Raw genomic sequence first — 13,133 nt, 5'->3', positions numbered from 1 at the left:
AAAAACTTTTTTAAAAGACACAACCAAAAATCCTGAAGGTACAGCTTCTCTTGGGGGAACAACATTTAGTTCACACATATTCTGTTACTCCCCCAGAGGTGACTTGATTAATGAAGGGTGTTTTGGCAAATGCACTGTGTTTGACTAATAAAAGTAGGCTTTGTATGGGGGTGCTATTACCCGGTATAAATAGGCCTCGCTCATGAGGATGTAGGGGAAGGGACGGCAGGTGAGGAGGGAACTCCTGCACATGTACGCACGGGCGGTTCACGCAGCGTGACTTGAAATCGTACAAGGGCTGCGCTCCTCTTCGGAGGATGTTTACGTTGAAGACTCCACTAGTTTCATAATATGTCACAATTCCGTAGGCTCACTGACTCAGTATGATTGACTTCGGGAGAAGGTAGGAGACAGAAGTGGAGAGATCCTGGCGTGTGGTGGGGTAGCGATTTTCTCAGCTACCGCGGTGGCTAGTCTCTGGATGCCCACCAGCTGAGAAGCAGCCTTTATTCCCCCACCCCTTTTATTGTTTAATCTGGAAAATGCAGCAGTGGACATTTTCTCTCCCGTGAGATGACACTGTTCTACCCTTTCTGAGAAGGCTGACGATACCAATTGAAAGCCCTCCTTTCCTCTTCTTGGTCGCATTGAAATGCAATTGACTAGAAATGGTTTCCACTAGATTAGAAATGTCACAAAAAAATTTTAAGCATTTGCCAGGGTATTAAGGGAGAGAGTTACAGTCAGCTCTTTGACAAAAGTCTCACAATCTTCTCTAGGGAAAAAAAAAAGTTGTTTAGTAACTGTACACACCATTTACTGAGGAAATAAACCACTGGGAGAACGTGGTTAAATTATGGGACTTTAGGTAGTTGGTTGACTACTCTTTGTTAATTGCGCCAAAAAAAAGTCCACTGAGATGATCTTCTGCCACCTCCCCCTCCTCGGGGGACGCCTTGGGCGGCATTCAGCTCTGAGAACAAGCTCCAGTTCCTCTTTTTCAGTTATTCACATCTGTAATGTTGTTTAGGTAGGGCAGGAGCCCAAGAACTGTCTACTAGCTTAGGGTTCTAAATTTGGATTTTGTTTGGAAACAGACAAGTGGAAGATACTGCAGAAAAGTATTTTCAAAATAATTTTTTTTTTAATTCCCTGTTTGGGTTTAAAAGACACTGGCCTGTTCCTTTCCCAGAGCAAGATGGTATCCGCTCACCCTTCTCTCCAGACTGCCAAGAAACAGATGAGGTTTTAAATACGGTGAAGACCATCTTCCAGCTAATACCAGAGTTTCCCATTTTATATTTTAAAATATTGAACCTGATTCTTTGGTGGGTAAATTCTGCCAGAAAGAATTTAGCAGTGTATTCAGAATTATATAATTATTTTATGAGTTTCTGTAGCTTGTTACGATGTTTCATTGCTTATTATTAGTTGTGCAATAATGGTTATAGCCTATTTCTAAAATAATTCAAATGCAATTCCCCTGTTTTATTGTCCAAAAGATAATTATTTATCTTGCTTTAATAGTGTTCTTAGGAATTATTTTGTTACTATGTACTGGTGAGTTATGCCCATTTTATTATTTATTTAGAAAAATAGTATGTTTGTAATGACGTATTTGGTAGCAGTATATTTTGCTGCAAGAAATAAAGAGGATATGGTAGAAGTTTTTTTGCTGGACAATTTATAACTTTTTCTAATTGGGAAAAAATCCTATTAATCCTTTAAAAGTAACTCTTTTTATGCATTTTGTGGTATTGATCATATACAAAGGAGAAGACTTCTTTGAGATAACATAGCCTAAAATAATATTTCCCCTTCTCTTGGAAGTTTTATTTTTAATTAAAAATAAAAGGTGATATGAAATGAGAGGAGACTTATTAGGAAGAGAGTAGCAGAGGAAGGAATTATTAGTAATAAGTTTCCGTTTTTAAAGTTCTGCCTGATCTTTAAGATGTAAAGACCACGAAAGGGTACATTTTAGAACTTTTCTTCATCAGAGCAAATATAGGGGGAAATCCTTGGAATAAAAACTACAAATACATGTTTGAAGAGCAAGTGAGTATGTGTAGCAAATAATTAACTAAACTTACTAAATTCTTAGATCGCTCCCCAAAAGGCCTTTTCCCCCCGGTAGAGACAGAGACCTCGGGCTGGGATGTTTTGCGTACATGCGCGTCCCCCTGTGGATGAGCAACTGCCCAGCTCCCCTTGCTCCTGCCAAGGGAGCAGAGACTCTCGAAGGCCACGGCAGACGGCCCAGGTGTCTGCAGCAGCTGCTGTGTGGTGTCTTTTAAGTTCATGGTGATGCTTTTCCTTGTTTTAAAAATTGTTTTCATTCCGTCAGTCCCAATTTATTAAATACTACTAAAGTCAGTACTTTAAACAGCAGAATTGTACATCCTTCATGTTTGTTAATAGCAGTTTATGACTATTAAGATACCTCATTGGATCCCTAAATTTAAAAACATTAGCCCAGTCAATAGTCAACTACATAAAGAATCCATGCCTTTTTCAGGGAAGCAATAAATTAACAAACATAAAAACCAATTTTAAATTGGTTTTAACTCTAACCTCATCAAACCAAAGGCACAGATGTGTGTACAGTGTACCCATTGGATGTATATCCCAAGAAAAATTGGCACCAAGGAGCAGGAAAATGTCAAAGCTCTCATGGCAGCATAAGTCAGGATTTTGTAGGTTAGTGTTTTTCATCCATGGCCACTGCTCCCTTGTCGAGTGTCCCACAAGGACACGCAGGAACGTGCACGTTCCTCTTGTTAGCATAGCAGAACGTCAGGAGACCCCAAGGTCTCTGTGCTGAAAGTTGGAGGGTGACCGTGGGCCTCCATTCGTCCATCTGTAAAATGAAAGGACGACCAGGACCGTGTTCTGAACTGCCCTCCACTCAGCCCAAAGGCGCAAAACATGGCGCCTCATCCTTCCGCTGTACAAACTCGGAAGCTGTGTTCCCAAACATTGCCTTTTTGTAGAGATTTCTCCTGTGTTAGTGAGCTATCTACTGAGTGTAAACCAGTGCATTTAAAATACTGTCTCGAGCAGGCTCACCTCTAGAAACAAATGCATTTGGAATTGCGATTGTTTTCAAAAATTACACAAAAACACCAATTCGAGCTGAGACAGAGGAGCCTCCCCATGAGTGTGCCCTGCTTGGTGGACGCCCTTGAGAACAGCCCTAAAAGAAGTCATCGCTTGCCCCAAAGACCAGAGAGTGGGTTGAAAAAAGAGCAAAGGAGTGTATGCCCCGGCTGGCTTGAATTCGAGTGTCCTCTGCAGTGTTGCGCTATCTTCAGGTTCAAAGGTCTCTTGAAAAGGAGCCCATTGTGTCCCTGTGTGGGCCGTCCATCACTTGGCCAAGTCAATGGTTGTGAACCAAGTTAGTTGAGACAAAATGTGTCAAAAATGTTGTTTAAGATCCTGGGATTTTGTAATAGCACACAACTCAAAACTCTTCACCATTCTTTTATTTCCTTCTCCCCAGCTGATAAAACTCTGAGGGGTTGTGGCTTATTTTGTTTTCGTTTCTTTGGCTTCGTGCAATTTTCTTGTAACTTTACTTGTACCTATATTTTCTGTTTACAATTTCTTTTAAAGGGGAGGGATAGGGTTCTAAGATCTCGTTGTTTACTGTAGATCAAAAAATTTCTTTTCATGTTGTAGAAAAGCATGGGTTATATGTTTGATGAAAAAGGCACTGTATTATTTACCAAAGGGGTATTGTTTTCGCATTTGTTTATAAATGCATTATTTTGGTACTGTAAATTTGGACATAATTTCTGAGTTTATTACTACTGGCATTTTCTTTTCCCTTTTTTTTTTTTTAAAACTGTAAGTGCGCGATGCAGGTGCACAGGTCCCAGACCAAACCAGACCACCAGCATGTTCTCCTCCAAACTTCGGGGATGGCGCACGCTGCTGTGGGCGCCTCAGTTCCTCCACCGTTGCTTTGTTTGTTTTCAATTCCAGCATCCTGCTTTGTTTTGCTTTCCAAGCAAGATCTGTTGAGATTCCTGGTTGCAGTCTAACGAGCTCACCCTCGTTTGCCTCTCTTATGTATTTGGTGTATCAGATTGTGCAGGAGGTATTCTAGAAGGCATTAATGGTTTGCATTCAAAATGGTGTGGTTTGTCCAAATTATTTTGTCTTTATTATTGAGATGGATTAATCTCCTTATGTTTTTTTTTCTTGATGATTTGAAGTTGTAAGAGTTGTCCAGCTATTGCTTAATAAAATATTGCAAATCAAAAAAAATCAATTACTGGTGTGCAAAATTCAGATGTGGGTCTTGAGTCCTGTGAGAAGAAATGACCTTGCTCTGTTGGCATGGCCCATCCTTCACTTGCCCCTCCAATCCCTGGGTTACTGCCAGCTCCGTGAGTTACTGCTGACGGTTACTGGACACCCTGAGATCCTTATCATCATTGCTCTTTTCGAGAGGTCAGAGGCTGTGCTGTTGTCTTGACAAGTTGGTTTGAGTTTGTGTTTGTTTTTTCGTGTTTTATTAGAGGGGGCCCATTCAGGATGCATCTATCACAGTACCTACAAGACCAGAGGTGCTAAATACATTGACACCTTCTTTGTTACTTTGTAGGAAAGTTAATAAAACCAGGTTTTGAGCAATTCCACTGTAAGTGCTAATAGAACTGTTCATTGTTGTTATTACTAACGAGTCTTAGGGCACCTCCTTGCCCTGCCCTAGAGTTCCCTCTGACCATGGGAGGGGGCAGGGACAGGGGTCATAGGAGGCTCATCTGTAAACACGGTAGTTCACATGCACATGTGCAGAACTGCCCTTTTGGTTTTTTCAGAGATAAAAATAAACATGTGATCACTCAGGCTTTAGAGACAGAAGAACCAAAAACCACTGTTGGCTCTAACAAATTCTAATTATGCATTGTTTTAAAATAATCATAGGACTATAAATCTGTGCTTTAAGTAGTAGTAGCCATACAAAGCTAACTGACCTGAATTTTGTATAAGAATCAAAATATGTCTTATTTTGTTATGAAAGTTTGTGAACTTCAAGTTAACATTCATTGTATCTTCATCACTTAAACTAGGTAGCAAGGAGACGTGGTCGAACAAAAATGCCTTCTCTCCCTCCCCCCAAAAATACAAGAGACCCCAACCAGAGCAGCCAGGCCGTACCTGGGTCTGTGCCGCGGAAGAGTGTGTAGGAGTGCCCTCCCCACCAGCCCCACAGTCAGATTTGGGGCCTTTCGGTGTGAGCTGGCGTCTCCAGAAGTGAGTGAGTTATTTATTTATTTATTTATTTATTTATTTATTTATTTATTTATTTATTATTTTGTGAGGAAGATCAGCCCTGAGCTAACATCTGTGCTAATCCTCCTCTTTTTGCTGAGGAAGACCAGCTGTGAGCTAACATCTATTGCCAAGCCTCCTCTTTTTTTCTTCCCCAAAGCCCCAGTAGATAGTTGTATGTCATAGTTGCACATCCTTCCAGTTGCTGTATGTGGGACGCGGCCTCAGCATGGCCGGAGAAGCGGTGCGTCGGTGCGCGCCTGAGATCCGAACCTGGGCCGTCAGTAGCGGAGCGCACACCCAACCGCTAAGCCACGGGGCCGGCCCAGAAGTGATTTATTTTTAAAGCCCTGCTAAGAAAACTTAGCAAATCCCTTTCCTTCTACAAACTTATTTTGAAAAGGAAGCTTTCTATTTTTATTCTAGCATTGAGTATTCTTTTCCTGGTGGTAGTAAGAGAATCTGGAATCCGTTTAGCTCTCATACGTTAGCCCCAAAACTCATTGTAGAAGAGAAATAACTGCCCCATGGAGATTGCATTACCATGCTCCAGGAATGCACAGCTGAACCTCCAAACCTCAGTATCAAGTGGATACCTTTTGCCTTTCCTTTCAGAAGAAAATTGAAGCACTGAGAGGTTGAAATGGTTTCTGGATTCCACAGCAGACGCCGATGCTGAAATAGAACCCAAGATTTCTGGGTCCCATTAATGAATAGACCTCGTTTATCCCCAGCCTCTCACTCTGCTGCTTGGTAATGATTTGCCTGCAGTGAGCTCTGAGCTACTTACACTTAGTCATCTCTCGAAAAAAGAGGCGTTACAGGAGGGCCCCCCGGGCGGGCAGCAGGTGAGCTCACCCGAGGCAGCTGAGGGGGAGTGCTCCTTCTCGACTTGTCGGAAGACGGCACGTGTGGCTCACAGGCTACACTGCTCACCGGGCGCCACAAGGGAGCAGGTGTGGTGTGGACTCGCGTCTCTGCGTATCTTAGAAACAGTTGCTCCGTGCGCCAAAGGATGTGAAGCCATCCATCTGAAGCACAGGCTCATTTCTTCAATCTGCTTCAAGTTCTTGTTAGAATGATAGCTCCAGATAACAGAAGGTGCACCAGCATGGCCCCCAGTGGGAAGCTGGGTGTCAGGTGTGCAAAACTGTCATACCTCATCCCTTCTGCTCTCCTTTTGCTCTCCACGTCACCTCTCTCTACAGGGAATGGGTTCCCCGTGCTTCCGATGACGTTAAAGCCACATCTCTTGACGCTTCTCTCGAACGGGGATGGGAGCCTTCAATGCAGTTTCAAGACTTGATCCTTGAATCCTTGTACTGAGGCAAAGTAAACGTTCTTTGGGAAACTATAAAACTATAGGAGTGAAATTATGAGTTTATCTTAAGGAGAAATTGGTCTGAGGGATTTATGACACTTCGGCCACCTCTCAGCACTGTCCAAATACCTTGCAAAGCATTTTCCTCTCTGCCGGTTGAAACGTCTGTCCTCTTCCCAAGTTGGTGTCATCAGAAATCCAGAGCTCCAGTTTGCCATAGAGCGCTTGCCCTCTTCCAGACACTTTCTGAGCCCAGTGATGAGGCAGCATTTGCACTGCATCCACAGTCATGGCTCCCTCACGCCCTCCCCAAAGATGGCGAGCTTGGCGGATAGAGGCTGACCACGTGGCAGCGTCTCAAACTGCTGATCCGGTTGCCTTCTCAGTCACAACAGCCGGTCTCCCATCGTCAGCTGCAGGGTCTGGAGAACCCGAGCTTACTCTTCCCACTCTTCAAAGTGGAAATATGGCCAGCCCTGACACCGTTCCCCGGGTGTGCAGGAGAAATCTCTTTTCCGTTTGGCCTGCAGCTCATGCAAATAGTCTGTGGTTTCTCATTTCTCATGAACGAACTCCCCAGGTGTGGCCTTGTGGGCCTTCTCTGAACTACCTATCGAAATCCTGCACTTTCACGCAGCACTGGGTGCAATCCCTGTTACTAAAGGGAGGAATCCTTGAATCCTTAAATCCCTGTTCTTCTGATGTCTGGTGTCATGGAAACCTGGGCTTTGCCAGTGTTACATTTTCTTTCTCTCCCTGGAAAAAGGCGAGCAGCCCAGACCCCACAGTACTTGAGAAGCAAACATGTAGTGGACTCCTACTGTAAGGAGAAGGATCGTCCTCCAGTAATTCCCTTCTTTCTGTGCTTGAGCCCCACGGATCCTCTGCGGCCCGCTTCCTGCTGTCCTCAGTACCTGTGCTGACTGCAGGAGGCCCTTATGTCCTGGGGTTACGGTTTCTCACCAGGGCTCCAGTCTGACTCCTTTGTTTTAAATCCTGAGAAGAGACATTCCTCTGACAGGAAGAGGCTGTCTCGATTCATTCCGTTGGAATACCTGCCCCAGCCGAGGCTTCGTGTCCAGCAGTGGAAGGAAGTCTCTTCAGCACCAGACAGTTCATCTGATGACCCTGGATCCCAGGCCAGTTGGGACGGGAAGTTGCTCTAAAAGGCGCAGAGCATTCCATCTACTGAACTCTCAGGATCTCTGTCCCTTCTTGGCCAGGTGGAGTTAGCCTCCCTCTCCAGCCTTTCTGTTCCCATTGGCTACACACCAGTGGGTCTCACCTTCACTTCCAGGGCCTCCCTCCCATGGGGTCAGCTGATCAACATTCTCTTTTCCAGCACCCACACTTCCTGGCATGTGCTGAACTCCTGGGAGGCTGAGAGAGAGTGGGTGTGACAAACTTTTGAGGGGATCAGCCAGTTTCTCCACAAACAGCTCCCAGAAAGAGCAATGTCCCCAGGAAACCCTCAGACTAGACCATACCAGCCTCTGGAGAACGTCACGTTCCAAAGACCTACTCGGTTCCTGGCGTGTAACTCACTGGGTGGGTTCCGCCCACTGGGAGCCAGATGCGGTGAAGGTGGACCTCCTCCTCTGTTCCCGGTGAGATCCCTGTGGCAGCTCTGCCCTCCATGCAGATTCTGACAGTGGCACAGGGCGCTGGCTCTGCTAACCCAGCCTGTCTCGCTTCTTAATGTTGTGTTTTCATGATGTGCGTCTCTCGAGAATGTGCTTGAAAAACCTGATTTCTCTTTCTGCAATAAAGAACTGGTACACTTGTATTCGAAAAAGTAAAATTTTCCAAAACCAGCCAGATATGAGTGCATCTGTACCAGAGACTCTTATATGGAGACTGGTGCCTTTTTCCCCCTCAGTACACCACAGAGACATAGCTAAAAATAATTTAATTCGCTAAGGTCTTGTCCCCTCTAAATGGCACCACACAAGAATGTATGGCTTATGTGTAGTGTTCAAAATAAAGCAAAGGTGGAAATGACACCAACAACCCAGCCCCATAATAACAGCAAGTTCTGCAAACCCCAGTGGGAAGGTATGCCCTCGTGATGTCATAAATCCCTCTTCACAAACCCTCTGTGGGCAGGATTGGTCCCAGTTTAGAGAAGGGGAAATCTAACGTAGAAAATCTTCAGGGGTTTGCTCAAAGCCAGGAAGTGCTGGAACAAGTCTCGGAGCAGCCCAACCACAGCTCCTCTTTGACAAGGGCTCCTGGAAGCTTCCTAAATGACAGAACAAGCAGCGAGTCCCTGGTGAGTGGAAACCTGCCCTGCCCAGACCAGAGCCCAGGGCGAGGCCACAAGCTGTCCTGGACGTTGGCTTTCAGCCTCCTGTGAGGGACATGCGGCTGCAAAGACACGAGTTCATCTCATCCAGACCCCTGACCTGGACATCTCAGAAGTGAAAAGAAACTCAGTGAGTCAAGAATTAAGAGAAGAGAGGCCACTCTCCAGGGCAGCTGACTTTTTATCTGAGAGCCTGAGCTGCGCACAAGAAAGACCTGCCTGGAGAAGGGGGCCGGGGAGACGGGGCAGGGAGATCAGATAGAGTGGTTGAAAAGGGCTCTGGTCAAAGAGAAGAACTGGAGAGGACAGTATCCCCAGAATTTTCCACACCAGCCACCCTCCTCAGGGAAGGAAAGAGTGGGTCTTCAAACCTCCCACATGCGCAAAGAGCTGCATGAGACAGAAGAGACTGAGGCCTGACCCAAACTTGCCTGCACAGAGCTCTCCTTTAGGCTGCGTTATGCTGTGAAATGTTCCAGACTCCCTCCCCTCTTCTCACAGAAGCACTCAAGTGCTCTGCCAGGGGCCTGGGCTCCTAAATGCTTCAGCCTCCATCTGCCGTGTGCCTGGCCGTCCCCACGGGAGGCGCTTGTGTTGTGCATCTTTGGAGCTCCAAGGTCACAGGTAAGGGATGGGGGCAAATCAGCAGGATTTGGGCATTCATCCCAGGCGCTTTTCTTGGAAGCAGTGTAGATTTTATAAAAAACCTCTGAAGTATGTGTCTCCTTGAGAAGCATAATGCTATACACACTTAATCTACCTATAAGCACCATTGGAAGACAGAGTTATAATTGAGACCAGACTGAATGGAAAACCATTGGGAGGCTGGGTGGGTCACAGGCATTCTCTTTCCACGAGTAATGACAAAACCAATAACTGTGTGGAGAGGACTCTAGATCAGTGAGAATACCTGGTTGGGCAAGTCACTGGCCAGGGGATCATGGAGAGGCAGCCTGGTGCAGTATGAAGGGTGCTACTCTGAAAGCCAGAAGGGCAGGGAGCGTATACTGGATCTCTCACCAAAACTGTAACTGGGAGGCCACTCAACCCTGGGCTTCATTTTGCTCAACTAAAAAATGAGGAGATTGGCCTAAATCAGTATTTCCCAAGGCATATTCCATGCTTCCTCAGTAATTGTGCACACTGATTAGAGTAAAACAGGCTTCCTTTATGTAGAATTTTCCAGAAACTTCAATATGCTAATTTGTTGTGCATGGTGACCACCAAGGGGAAGAAACTCGGTAGAGTGTTACCCAAACTTTTTTGCCCTCAGAATCCTACTTTAAAGGAGCGTCTTGTAGGACCAGTGACCCAAGGCATAAATAGGCTTTGGGAAATAGGACTGGATGCTCTAATTCTGTGCTTCTCTGCATTTTATTGAAAACCTAAAGCAGGTTTCTTTCCTCCATCTTCTGCTAGAATAAAAGATCTACTTTGCTTCCGCTCAAACAGGCAAGAGACCTTTGCTGGAGTGTGAATTAGTTTGCCGAGCTGTGAAGTTGTTTTGCTCCTACAGTGTACTTTCTCACAAAGCCGAGCTGATTGAAGCAGAAATGAGCTCTTGTCCGTTACAACCTACCAAGATGCAAATATTTAGCTTGTTCCATTTGCAATTCTAACTCATGCAAATACTGTCTTTCCTAAGACAACTGAGATCGAGGATGCCAGACTCATTCTGACCTAGGTCATCTTCTGTTCCTAATTAATACTTTGAGACTTCTGCCTCCCACTTAATTGAGGGCCCTGGACATCATCTTTCACTCAGTTTAGAGAAGAGAACCACTTAGGGTCAACCAAGCATTCATCTGGGTCGAAGCCAGTGGATTAAACCGGGCGTCATGTTGAGGTCTGTGCTCTCCAGGGGCTGGGAGTTCATATCCAGAAATGGGGTCATACATAGAACTCCAGCTGGCTGGGTAGGTGATTTACAAAAGTGAGTGTCTCTTCTGAACTCTTGCAAAAGTCTTCCTGTTATTTCACTTGCCAAAAGTAAAGAGCCAAGGACTGAGAATATTCATCGGACCTGAAAGTCAGCAAATAATGTGCCCTGGGAGCCCCTACAGGCTGGCAGCCACCTCGGGACTGCCTAAAGGGAAGGGGAACAGCTGGTGTCCACCTGGGGACTGCCTAAAGGGAAGGGGGATGGGGCCTCACTGTGTGTTCCCGGGAGGTCCCCAAGCCCCTGGTGACGACCTCCCTGGGAGAGGCCGGGTGCTGAGGGCCCTGAAGGCGCCACTAGAAAGATGCTGAATTGTGCCCATTGGTTCTGGGGAGACAGCCTAGGGTTCAGGGTTGCCTCAAGATGATCTGGAGGGATTTTTTCTTTTACTTTTGTGGAAAAATAAAGACCAACCAAATGAGGATAAGCAAAGGCTGTTTATTCAGAGCTTGCTAAGGGAGTCAGCCACCGCCACTTGTGTTCGGCAGAGACTCAAGGCAGAGAGAAGAGTGGGAAGGCTTCATAGTGGAGAAGAGGGACGGCTTCAGGCGTGTGCTGATGGAGGCTGTGGGCACGGAGATGCGGGAGGCAGCTAACTAGAAGCAGGGCATCCGTGTGATCGCTTAGGGGTGCATGTTTTGCTTTCTCTGGTTGTTCCTAAGTTGGAAGCAGGGACAAAAACGGGGGAAGCTGTCAGTCATTAACCATGTCCTCGCCATTTGGGGGCAACTGTTACAGAGGTCATTATTTGGCTTCCTGGATTGTTGCCAGAGATGGCAGTCTGGCTTCCTGGGATGGTTACTGTAGATTGTAGGTCAGAGTTTTCATATATGGTCTGGCCACTGTCCATTTGTATATGCAATCTCTCAGTTTAAATAAGCAAATTTCCAGTTTTCCTGAATTTTATCATCATAAGAATGAACCCCAATGAACAATAGATTAATTGACATTAATAAGAATATCTTACAATTGCATAATTATACTCTTAAATACACAAGAAGTTATAAATGCCCTCCAGACAACATGCATCTTGCCCCAGTGTCTAATTAGACCTTGCAAAAATAGGAAGGGTGTGCTGAACCGTGGGCCCATGCAGAAACAATTGTAAGGGAAAAACATTGTAGGAGCCGCTAGAAGTAACGTGAGAAAGATAGTTACGAAATACTCTGTAGATCATATTCTAGGTACAATAACATTTTATCACAAACCTCATTTTCATTTTATCGCCTTAGTTTGCCCCCAAGGAACACGGAAACAGTCCCTGCAGTGCTCGTCGTGAGTTCTCAAAAGCTTCAAATTTTCCAGGGCAGAGTTGGAACGATGCTTCTCTTCACTAATAGTGATTAATTCAGGGAAATCTTGCTCACCCTGTCACAGGGCTGTGCCGTTAGTTACCAGGTTGCTTGCTTTGGAAATGTTTAAATAAGAATTCTCCCACCTCTAAATAGTAATACCATCCTGAAGAGGAAAATGGATTCTGAGTCCCACCGCGGGGACGGGGGGGAGGTGGTGTAGCAACTTTGAGAGAGCTTAGCAGCAAATGAATATTGAAGCCAGCATGTTCTCAGAAATTCACAGAGCATCTAATTCCCTACCGATCCAGTCGCCGTACCTGCAAGTCTCTCAGTAGAAGGCGTGGTAAGTAGGAAATGTAAATGTCTACTTTATCAGAGCTCTGACTTCTCGGTACTCTGGTACTCTCATTTCAGTAATTCAGCCTGCCCGTGTCCCGCTGCTGGATAAACATGATCCTCTCCACCTCTGCCCGTGCGTGTTCTCTGTTGTTTGACATTGTCCCCTTCGTGCTAACCTCTTTATAAGAAGAATTTTTGCAGCAAAGGTCGAATGCAGTGGCCTGCTGGTAAATGCTTAACAACCGGCTCTCCAAAAAAAAAAAAAAAACAAAACCCTGAATGCGTAAATATACGTATAAGCATTATAAATTGTAACGATATAAAGGATGTGAAGCACACCATTACAAATAATAAAATATGCAATACTCTTCATTATGAGTCCAGAGAGCCAATTGATTCTCACAGAATGCCTTTGTTGATTGTTGCCAAATGCTTGTGTCCATAGCCAATCTATAGTTGCAACTGACAAACAAATGTAATTCCAACACGAATGTTGACTGATATTTTCATTTACATTTATGAGCGAGACAGTAGCGAAACAACCAAGATGTGTGTTCAGTGAAATGTCAGAACTTTACTTGTACATTAATGATATAAGTAATTTCATATATTTTTTTTTTCTTTGCTAAATTGGATAATGGTTTTCGAATA

The sequence above is a fragment of the Diceros bicornis genome, unplaced genomic scaffold (assembly GCF_020826845.1).
Source record: "Diceros bicornis minor isolate mBicDic1 unplaced genomic scaffold, mDicBic1.mat.cur d_74_multi, whole genome shotgun sequence".
NCBI classification, from domain to species: Eukaryota; Metazoa; Chordata; class Mammalia; order Perissodactyla; family Rhinocerotidae; genus Diceros; species Diceros bicornis.
This window is presented reverse-complemented; position numbering follows the sequence as displayed.